Consider the following 12,442-nt stretch of genomic DNA (forward strand, 5'->3'; position numbering starts at 1 on the left):
TTGCTCTAAAATACAATTTAATTAGAAATCTTGGGAAATCATTTGTACATAAAAGTTGAAAAATTAGAATAGTTCCTTGTACTCTATCTGACAGTATCCACTGAGAAAAATTATTCTCCTTTGTTCTACTGCCCTGAAGACGATGTATTTAATAGGAGATATGAAAAATTGTGTGCTGCCTATCCCTTAAGATTACAGTAAAAGATCAAGTGCTAAAATGTGGTAAAAAAAATGCTGACAAGCTTTTTGGTGCTACTAAAAAGTTACTCAGTGGAGGCATGTTCTTTCCTGAAATTATTCCAAGAATTTAATCCCTGCCAGATTTGTTTTAATAATAATGAGCTAGTAGAAGATTCAACTATTGTAAAATTAGGGAAGATATTTGAGGTTCAGAGAGATAGCACAGTGGGAAAGAACTTGCCTTGATATAGCCAAACTAGGTTCAATCCCTGGCACCAGATACTTTCTTCTTAGCATAGTCAGGAGTGATTCCTGAGCGCAGAGTCTAACATAAGTCCTGAGCACAGGCAAAATGTGATCCACTCTCCCCCACACCCTCGCCCCAGAAAAGTAAAGAAAAGGAAGAGAAAGATATTTAGAAAGAAGAAAATAATGTGACTTTTAATTTCAGGTTACATAGAATCACTGAGGAAAGTTTCCACGCCATTCATTCACCATCAGCAGCACCTCTTTTCTGCTCTTCTCTGCAATTTTTTTATTCTATCTGTACCACAAAATGACAAATCATAAAAACTTAAGATAATATCCTGGAGTCTATATATTTTAGTAGGTATGCCTAGAAGATTCTGATGAAAGTACTAGGGGGGTTCAGAATATTTGTCATTATTTTTGTTTGTTTTGTTTATTTGTTTGTTTTGTAGCTACATCTGGGGATCATACCTAGGTTGGCCACATGCAAGGTAACTCCGGTTTATATATATGTAATTATGAGGACAAAAAAAAAAAAAGGACAAGGAAAAAAATCTGCTATTGTGGCATGATTCTAATAATGTGGCATGACTCCTTTTTACATTTTCTTCCATTTACCACATTTCCACTCCTAAATTTGTGCCAAATTGTGATCATTTCCTTTTGGACAGACTGGAATGAAAGGGTGATAACAGGCTGTGTACTGAAAACTATTGTATAAAGATGGATTCTCTGTTCTTCAAAGAAATATGGATGTAAAAGTTTGAGAGAAAGATGAGTTTGAAGAGGATGGTGCCCAAAATATCTAAACAAATATATTTGAGGCTATCAAGACATCATGTAAAGGAAAACTAAAGTGAAAGTTAGACTTAAAACCAGAACTCCCTGCTCCATCCATAATCATCTCTTCTCAGCCATCTTCTCCAGTACACCTGTAAGTCTTCCTAAGGCATTAACTGAACATGATGGTTATATTTTGGTTTGTGTGCATGTGCTGTGGTTTACTTATACAAAAATTCTGCTAAAAAGTGCACTGATATGTTGATGATTCAGAAGACAAGATTACACAGCACTGTTTACACTATACACTATATACACTTAAATGACATAATTTATATTTTTAATAATGTACAGGTATTTTTCCAATCAGAAAAAGACCAACATACAAAGACTGTGCAACATGTAAGCTGCTTGCATTCTGCCAACCAGGTTCAATCCCTGGTTTCACACATTTAGTTCCCTAAATCCACCAGCAATGATCCCTGAGTAGAGCCAGAATAAATACTGAGTAATTCTTGACCACCACTGAACATGGGCCCAAAACAAATATATATATTATGTACATATATATTCAACAACCTTTAAAATCAAAACTAATTTACAAAACAACTTTGCATCTTCTCAAGATAAAGTTAGTCCTTAATAATCACAACAAATATTCTCCTTCATATAAAGCAGACTGAAGACTCTTGACACATCTAACACTTTCATGTCCAGTGTCCCGATCATATTGACTGCTCTCTGTTAGAAAGCAGGACACATGCTGTCATGGTAACAACTCCCTGCTTGTTCTTCAACACTTAAAGCTAAGGCAGAAAACATTTCCAGAAAGCCTTCCCTACTTATCCCAGGATGTATGCTGCTGGAGCCCGTGGCAAAGATCAGTGATTCCGATCTTGACCTGGTTTCATATTGCGATGTTTTGCTCATGTAGACTTTTAAAATTTAATATTTTATTTATTGTAGACTTTTGATATCTTGGACTGAAATGAGATTGGCAGGACTAAAAATTTTAGGTTTAATTATTTTAGTGTTGAAATAAGATTGATGTTAATCACTAAGATTTGTGAACCTCTAAAATTTTGCAGTGTACTTATCTCATAATCTCAGCCCTAATCCCAGTAAACACATTTTTCTGTTTCTTTTGTTTTGTACTAAATTCTATTGTAGAATTTATCTCATTGCATATTTATCTTTATAGTTTCTTATATTCTAAGTATCTCCTATACACTAGATTCATTTGAGAGCTCATGAGTTTTGTTGATCTTTACAAACGTAACTTTAGCTTATACATAAAATAAAAGCAAGAATAAATGAGAAAATTAGATTGAGTCACTTAAATTCTCTCATCCTCCATTTCTTTTCTTTTTTTCGGCCACACCCATTTGATGCTCAGGGGTTACTCCTGGCTAAGCACTCAGAAATTGCCCCTGGCTTGGAGAGACCATATGGGACACTGGGGGATCAAACCACGGTCTTTCCTTGGCTAGCGCTTGCAAGGCAGACACCTTACCTCTAGTGCCACCTCACTGGCCCCTCATTCTCCATTTCTTTACATGTCAAGTAATGATGAGATACTAACTTATTTCCTGATATCAAATTATTAATACTCTTTTATATGTAATGTTATAAACATAACATAAAAACTTAACCTAGTTCTATGCCAGATTGTTCTCTATGTATTTATTTCATTCTCACAATAATTTTATATAATAGGAGATTTTATCAACCTCAATATGTGAATATGAAAATCAACACTCAGTAACTAAAAGATTTATCTAAAACTTATATTTGAACCCAGATCAACTTCTCTGGAGTCTCTACTCTCACTTCCCATATTGCTTCTTAAATAGTATTAATACTTTATATTATAAAGTTATATATAAATGTTCTAAAATATAAAAAAATATATTTTATTTTTAAGTCATAAAAAGAAAAATAAGTACTAGATGATTGCTTTCATATATAGGATATAAAGAAAGAAACCAGACAAAGTCAAACCAAAATAAGTTATTGAATTCTAACATCAGGACTGAGGTTATTATAGAGTAAATGGAAGGGAAAACCAAGGGGAAAGAGGAGAGCAATTGATTGTGGTAGTGAGAAATTAGAACTTTGATGTTGTATGTTCTGTAAGGTTAGGATGTGAATTTTATCTCTAAAATATATTAGTATTATATTCCAATATTTGCTTCTCAAAAATATTTTATTTTCTTTAAAAATGTTATGAATCATTCTCCTTCTGGGACAGAATGAAATTCTAGAATGTTATATTTGATGACATTTCTTCATGAGATAAAATTCTTACTAAAAATAAAATATCACTTCACTTATCAAAGCAAAAGACAAGGGGCTATAGAGACAGTAAAATGCATAGGGCATTTGCCTTGCATGTAGCCAATTTGAATACTATCACCATCATTTTATATGGTTCTATGTACCCACCAGGAGTACTTTCTGAGTGCTAATCCAGAAGTAAACCTGAACACAACTGATTTTGTCTCAAAAATTAAAATACACACTTAAAAAGATATAATGTGATATAATCAAAGAGGATGAGACTACTTGAGTAGTGATAGTGGCATGAAATGACCAAGATTCGGTAAGCCAGGTTTCTTGCATGATGCTTTGAAGGCTTAATAACAGCATCACTGGGAAAAGTACAAGATAAGCATGCCATAGACTGAACCTCTCACTTCTCATCCTTTGCCTAGGCCTATGCTTCAGATAATTAATGAAAGGAGAATTAGATGAATTAAATCCAGCTGTAGTATCAGTGGCGTACTTAAAAACATCAAAAGATATTGAGATCTCAGCATACATCAAATTCTCTAATTATGACAATGCTATATTCAATTATTTATCTTCTATGGACTTGGGAAATTAGTTTCCTATCTGAAAGTAAGTGGAGTTCCTCTGCTCTTCAAGACAAAGGAAAAAGAAGACATGTGGCTCCCCTAGTCTATTAGAGTGATCCAGTCACCTTGGAGAAACCTTTAAGATAAGTCACAAATGTAGGAATAATATATAATATAGAGTAAAAAATAAAAATACAATGAGATATCATCATACACCAGTGAGAATGGCACATATCAAAAATATTGGGAACAATTTGTGTTGGCAGGTATTGATGAAAAAGGAACTCTCATCCACTACTGGTGGGAATGCTGCTGATCCAACCCCTATAGAAAACAGTCTGGAGGGTTCTCAGTAAACTTAAAGATTTAGCTGCCATACAACCCAGAAATCTCACTTTCCTCAGGACAGAAAATTATTAATCCAAAAGGATGTATGCACATCTATGCATCACTATTCATTCCAGCATTCAGAACAATAGCTAAGGTTTGGAATCAACCTAGATATCCAACAACCGATGAGTGGATCATGAAGATGTGGTACATATATACAATGGAATACTACATAACTATAAGGAATGATGTAATCATGCAACTTTCTGAAACATGGATGGAAAAAAAGATATGTTAAATGTAGTAAGCCAGAATAAGGATACATAGAGAATACGATCACTTGTGTGTGATATTTAAAATAACTGCATGAAGAAATGCAGTTGTTTAAATGGGGGTTATTGAGAATAGTCTAGGCCCCAGAGTATAGCAAGGAGAAGGAAAAATTGAGTGAAGGAGGTGAAACACAAATATGAAAGGATGGTAGTCAGGGAACAAGAGGTCCCAAGTGCATTGATGGTGTTAAGAAAAGGCAGAACTAAATATCCAAGCTAGAGTCAACAAAAATGAAATAATGAGACCCAAACTTTAACAACCAAAATTAAAAAAGATTTGTTATGCTGGCAGCCTGGGGGCTGGTGATATAGGATATGGTGATATGGGATATACTTAAGAACATTGGTGGAGAAAGATTAACACTGTTGGTGAGATTGGTACTAAACATTGTATATCTGAAACCCAACTATGATAACTATGTAAATTAAAATGGTTTCAATAAAATTTTAAAAACTATATAATTAACAGTTTTTTGTTTAATTTATACTTGTTAAAATAAGTTTTATTCTAGTTCAAGTTGTTTCCGGTCTGTGATGCAACTCTATGTACTCTGTCTAAGAGGAAACTAGTTGAGAAATCCTTTTGTCAGCTTATCTGGCATAAGGTGTGTCCATCTGCATTCCATGAGAGAATGACAAGAGCTGAGAGAGAGGGATGACTACTAGCAGAAGGTGTAGTCATCCATAGATATGAATATCAGAGCTTCCTGTACTTCCTGTGCCTCCAGTTGCTCCCAAAACTCATTTAAGAATACTAATGGAAATAAACTCCTAATCCTAGTTTCTGTGACAACCATAGAGTCAGTAATGTTTCACAAGAAGTTGTCAACTACTGATTTACAGATGGAATAATAAATAAATGAAGGAGGTTTTGCTGTGAAACTCAAAAGCTAATCTAATATTTTTGGGAACTTAAGCAAAAAACAAATCATAAATCTTTTGTACTCAAAAATCCTTTGTATGTTTTATAAGATCTTTGCGGTATTCATGAAGGAAATACCAGGTGGATCTGACAGGAGAAGACATAAAGGACTTTATATTTATTCTAATATTCTTTCTTCAATATTAGAATTCCAGATACTTTTTACCACAATAATATTTATTAATTGTGACTAATTTCTCAAATTTGAGAAATAAAACCCAAACTAAAAAAGAAGCTAACTTCTTGTCTTTTACTCCTATTCCATGCACATCAATTTTGATTTTATCTTTCATCTTCAGGTGATTTTTTTTGTTTTTGGACCATATCTGGCGATGCTCAGGAGTTACTCCTGGCTGTGCGCTCAGAAATCACTCCTGGCTTGGGGGACCAAATGGGACACTGGGGATGGAACCCACATCTTTGGGCAGATCCATGCAAGGCAAAACGCCCTATCACTGTGCAATCGCTCTGGTCCCAAATTTTGAACTTGACTTGATCACATTAATCTTTCAAGCTGTATCTCATTTTGATCAATATATCACACTCCTATTTTAGAAACTAATGTTATGAAGTGATTTCTGCTGTGAATGTACTGTCTGACCAATGAATATCAAGTAAAGCACAAAGTATTTGAGTAACACTTTTAGTCAATTCATCAGCATGAGAATATCAGAGGAGGATTAGAGGAATGTAAAGACTAAGTCTTAGAAGTGAACCTGTTTTTTTGCTAGACATCATAATAGGACATGAGCATGTATAGCCAAAGGGCATGAACATAGGATGTGTGCATGCTATTCAGAGTCTCTAATCACAGGCAGTAAAGACAGAACAAAAAAATATATTAAGTTGCATGAACCCTGATTTTAAAAATCCATATTACAATGCTCTTCTCAGGAAAAGAACAGTTGAAACTTGGTAGGTTCTAAGATGTATTTTAGGGGATTTGTTGATAAGAATTACAAAATAGACACAAAAATCCCTTTCAAAAATAACAGCAAAATAACACTGAAGAAATTCAGAGGTGAAACAATGAGATCTAGATCCAAGGACTGGTAGGAAAAAGGAAAAGAAAGCGTTGATTCTAGGACACGTTTCACAAGATGAACTGAAGGTTGGGAGGTGAAGGAAGCAAAGCAGTCATAGATGATTCAGATATTTCTGTCCTAAGATGCTGCTTACTGTGACTGGCACTCACAAGAACCGAGAACTTGGATGGAGTAATCCCTTGGAGAAGGTGGATTATAATGAATTCTGTGCTTCCCAGAACCAAACTTACTTGAGTTTTGAGCCAATCAAGATAGAAAGGAAGTTGTTTACTAGGGTGCCTCAACAGTTATATGAAATCATGGGTGTGCCTAGAGAACAAGGCAGGCCCTGAGATTATCATCATCATGCAGTCATTTTCACCATGTGAAAATTCAGCAGCAAGAGCATGACTTGAAAGAAATTTGCTTCTCTGATTCTCACTGCTCTCACCCATGAGAGAGCTCATAAATGCTTTTAATATAAAACCATTCAAGCATCTTAACTATACAGCTATCGTAGGTATAACAATACCTGTAGATCTCACCAAACGTCAATTCATCAATAACTTCAATCTGCTTTCTCACATATTTTCCTACATTTATTGACACACAGAAAAACCAATAGAGTTCACATTTGTAACCAAAGTCTGATCTACATATTGGTCTGAGAAAGAAAAAGGAAAGGCTGTAAATTCAAGTGAGGCATACCTAAAAATTTGTCGCTGTGTGACTCATGACCTGGATAAAATTTCTCTCTATGCAGGTAAAGACTGTGATTAAAACCCAGACTTGAGAATTACAGGTTTATTGATTACTTAACATTTCTTCCTTAGTTTTGGCCACCTTCAAAATTGGGATAATCCTATTACATAAGTCACAGAGATGATAGAGTATTCATGAAGGAAATATATGAATAGTTCTGAGCACAGTGTCTGACACAGAGTAATATGTTCAATAAATACTAACCCTTATCATTAATTTTATGGTATCCCTGAATACAAAGGATTTGCTTTGGAGGTCAGAAAGCCTGCATGGAATGTGGATCTTGCACTTAGCAAAGCTGGTCAATCACCAATGGGTGGGAGGTAGATTGTCCAATGGGTGGATTATCTGCAGGTGGAAAATCCCAAGGCTAACACACATTTGGATATAATGCAATGAGTAGTTAATTGTTTCCTGCCTTCTACCAGTTCCTTTTTCCAGAGGTAGGCCAGTGAAAATTCTTAATTCTAAGGAAGGAGGCATGACGGAAAGTGATAGACTCTCTGGTTTGGGTGTACAATCATTCACATGCCTTGTCTATTTTCCATTATTGTGCTTGTGCTTTTAATGATACTTTTTTTAATCATTGGGAAAATACTTGTTAACCTCATCCTTTAAAAAAAAAAAGTGAGTTCTTATTCGGCCAGACTGTACTTTTTCTGAATCTACCTTTCTCACGATGACAGGGACTATTGTTCTTGGAAAGTCCTTTGTTCTATAGTAACCAAGCACTGCCAGCCCACTCTGTAACAGCTACGTGTGTTTAAAAGAGACAGAAGAAGATCCATGCACATGGAAAGTGACTTATTATAAATGTTCTTGGGGGAGTTTTATTGTGTTGTCTTTGTCTTTTCTCCTAAGCACAGTATTTTGGTTTTAAAGTTTGCCTCCTGCAAGCCACAACCTGTAGAAATAACAGGAGGTTGGAATGATTTTAAACTTGTTTCCTCAGCCCATTTCTTCTTTCATGTGAAAGAGTGAAAGAGAGCCCCCGGATTTGCCTGCCTGGCTCTGCAAGCTGTCTTTCTTTACTGGGACTTTTTTATTTTTGAGGATTGGCTTTCTAAACTCCCTGTGGCGACCCAACTATCTGGAGTGGGGGAGAGCAGGTGATACCAAAAAGAAGCATTCTGCCCTTGCTAAGTGCTTTCCATACCTGGTTAAAGATCTTTTTCTCTTGCCCCAATCCAGACTTTTTCAGACATGAATCAATCCCAATGACTTTGGAGAGAGTTCTGGGAGTTGCAAATTATATTTGTTCAGCATGATTTATCAGGCATCCAAGTGGGCCTGAGAGCAAAATGTACCCACAGGATTACGACTCCCGTTCTCACCACAGCTGAGTTTCAGCTGGGGTGTAGTCTACAGTTTCATCTCTGCTTCTCTATTGCCCAACTAGCAGGGAGGAAGTATTTGTAGCTCAGTAAGGATGTTAAAGCTGCAGCAGGACCTGATTCCTCTGATTCGACAGCTACAGTGACACACGCAGAGGTAGTCAGACAGAGGTGGCTTTCTACCTTGAATACTAATGGGCAGGATAACTCTGCCACCTATTGGGAACACAACTCTGCAGAAATAGAAACAGAGAAGTGGTGTCTGCATTCTTGATTTCTCGTTGTCTAGTTTTACACATTTCAAATAAGGCAACATGAGAGTTTGGGATTCTCTATGAGGTGAAAGAAATGAGATAAAAACCAGATTCTGGAGCTAGACTGTTTGGGTTCAAATGTAACACCACAAATCATTCAGTGGACAATCACATTCAAGTTACACAATCCTCTTTGGTGAGGAAAAAGGGAGAGAAGGATGGGGAGAAAGAAGAATATGAATATCTCTGTGCATTGATTCTTTTTTCCCAAACTATTTATTCAAGTTTATTATTTAAAATAATGTTCTATAATTAAATTAATATAGTTATAATGATTTTTAAATTGACAGTATTGACATGCAGTTATAGCACACCACTACCACCAATCCATGCTTTAGTATTTTTTTAACTGTGAAATGAATTACACTATCAGCACTTCACTAAGTACCTGACACACCCTGTGAATTTAAGAAATACTAACTGCCAAAGAGATCGCACAAAGGTTAAGACACTTAGCTTACATGTAGTCAACCTGGGTTTGATCTCCAGCACTACATAGGTGTTCCTTGCACCACCAGGAGGGAACTGAGCACAGAGCCATATAAGGCATGGCCTGGACATTTCGGTAAATAGAGAAATGTAAGAACAAAGTAGAGTAGCCAGAAAACAAAAACAATAAAAGTACTTAAATCTTACTAAGCATTTTAAAGTTCTTCTCTACTGTAATAGCAGAATAACTATGTCTATATTATTTTAAGCTTCTCTAAAATACAGAGTAGCACCTCTGATTATAAAAATGTATATTTTAGGAATGAAGATTAGTACAGTGAGTAAGGCACTTGCCCTGTAAGCAGACAACCTGGGTTTAATCTCTGGCATCACATATGATCCCATACTCTTCTAGAAATGACCCCTGAGCACAGAACCAGAAGTAAGCCCTGAGTAACATCACTTGTGGCATAAATATATATCTTATATATAAATATATAACTCAAGTGATTATTAGATGAGTTGTAATCTGGAACACCATTCATACTTTTAAGGTTTTATTAGTTTTGGGAATACACTAAGGCAGTACGCAGGGACTACTCTGAGCTCTATTTTGAGGTGTTGTTCACGGTACTTCTTAGGGAATCATGCAGTGTTGAAAAAGCTGTGTGGTTCTGTAAACTGAACCCAGACCCCTTCATGAAAAGCATTAGTCTATTGAGCTTTTCCTCTGGACTGCTGTTTGACTTTTTGTTAATAGAAAAAAACTGGATGAAAATCTCATGGTCTCATAATAAAGAAAGACAGTTTCCAATATCTTTATCTCCTTCCCCATATCTTCAAATTTTGGCTAATTAAAATTTCACTGAGTCTTAGTGTATTCATCTCCAAAGAAGAGGGCATTCTCTTCTATTAACATATCAATAATTTTTTATTGTATTTTATAAAGTCAAAGAACCCAGCAAGATTACTTTATATATATATGAATTATCTTATAATTTTCTAACACACAAACATAAAGATAATTGATGCCTAATTATTATTAGAGCATAATAATATGCACATAGAAATATAAATGACTATTCATCTTGCTATTATGTATTTTTGGGCTTTTATATAAAAGCTAAGAAACACCTGCCAAATGATTTTTCAATTTTTTTCTTATTACTTTAAAAATTTATAGGAGGTCTCCATGACTTTCTTCAGGAATCTTTCTAAATCCTATCTGTTACCATCAATTAATTTAAGACTACTCATTCATACATTTTGTGCTCCTCTTATGAAAGTTTTAAAGGAAGCAATTTACATACTGAAAAAAATCTTTAAAACAAAAATTCAGTGCAAGTAAGTTACTGAAAGGAATTAAATAAGCTCTTTCAATAACTGCTGTTAGAAATTTTATGATTAGCCAAGCCACCATCACAAAAGCCCCAAGCCTGATCAGGACAAAAAGGCCAGTGAGAATAGCTCCAACCCCCCAAAACCCTATAATTGAGATCCCCAACTCAGTGGGGATAGTGGGCAGGAATCCCTGCCCTGGATGATCCTGTAATTTTGTCATGTGCAAAACAGCCCCTCCCACACCTTTTACCCTCCAACCCCCAAGCCTGCTCAGGAAGAAAGGTCAATATAACTCCAACAACCTCTTACACAGTTAAACAGACCACTTTAAAAAAAAAACACCCTGAAATTTTAGTACTCCAACCCACCCAATGCAAAAGGAAGATACCAGCAACTGGGGATATGGAGAGAAATCCTAGCAAATTTCCAAGTCCTCCATAGTGCACAAACCCTATAGCTGAGAACCTGAAAGTAAGATTTAATGTCTAAGCAATGAAATTTAAAGAATCACTAAACAAAGAAATTAAAAATACATAGATTAACAATTCAACCAACTCAAAAAACTCTATCAGAGGATGAGAGAATCCATACAAATAAAACTATGAGAACTAAAAAACTAAAAAAAAATGCTAGCCATAATAGGAGAATTGCAAACAGATAATCACATGAATGAATTTGAAGACAAAATACAAGCCAACAACAGCAAAGAAGTAAAAAAAAGAAATGAGAGTTAAAACATTGGAAGAAATTGTAAGGTACCTAATGAACAAAGGAAAAAGAATCTACAACTAAATGAAATACCAGAAGGGGAGGAAAAAGGGAAAGAACAGTAGTGAGGAAAATAATAGCAGAGAACTTTTCCACTCTCTGGGAAGAGACAATTGTACAAATCCAAGAAACAAAAAGAATACCAAACAAAATAGAACCTGATAAATCAACACCAAGATACCTAGTAATCCAAATAGCAAACAAACAAACAATCAAAAAAAAAAACAAAGAGAGAGATGAATTCTTCAAAACAATAAGGGAGAAAAAAAATCTCAAGTACAAAGTACAAAGGAAGGAACAGAACCAAACCAGATCTTCCACTTAAAACAATTTAGGCAAGAAAGCAGTGGAATGACATACTAAAACTACTAAATAAAAGAAACATACAACCTAAAGTACACTACCCAGTAAAACTCTCATTTACATGAGATAAAGTGTTAAAAAACATTCTCAGACAAAAAAGAACTCCCAATATTTGTGCTGCCTAAACCAACTTTAAATGAATTGCTCAGAGATCAATTACACAAACCAAATAACCAATTGTAACAACAACAACCCTACACAATATAATTGCATTACAACCCAAATGTCAATAATTTCCTTAAATGTCAATGGACTAAACTCACCCATAAAAAGGCACAGATTAAAGGGTTGGATCAGGAAACAAAACTCAGATATCTGCTGCCTGCATTTAAAATGATATTTAAAAGCTCAGGATATACACAGGCTGAGAGTAAAAAGATGGAAATTAATTACACATGTCACTGAAAAACAAAAACCCTGGGACAGCATACTCATATTAGACCAAATTACATTCA

The 12,442-nt window shown here is 35.1% G+C and overlaps 1 protein-coding gene across 1 annotated transcript in view; it reads right to left on the reverse strand.

The window, feature by feature from the left end:
• The window catches only part of ABCA12 (ATP binding cassette subfamily A member 12), a 216,814-nt gene that overhangs the window by 187,616 nt on the left and 16,756 nt on the right, over positions 1–12,442 (reverse strand).

The sequence above is a fragment of the Suncus etruscus genome, chromosome 1, assembly GCF_024139225.1.
Source record: "Suncus etruscus isolate mSunEtr1 chromosome 1, mSunEtr1.pri.cur, whole genome shotgun sequence".
Classification (NCBI taxonomy): Eukaryota; Metazoa; Chordata; class Mammalia; order Eulipotyphla; family Soricidae; genus Suncus; species Suncus etruscus.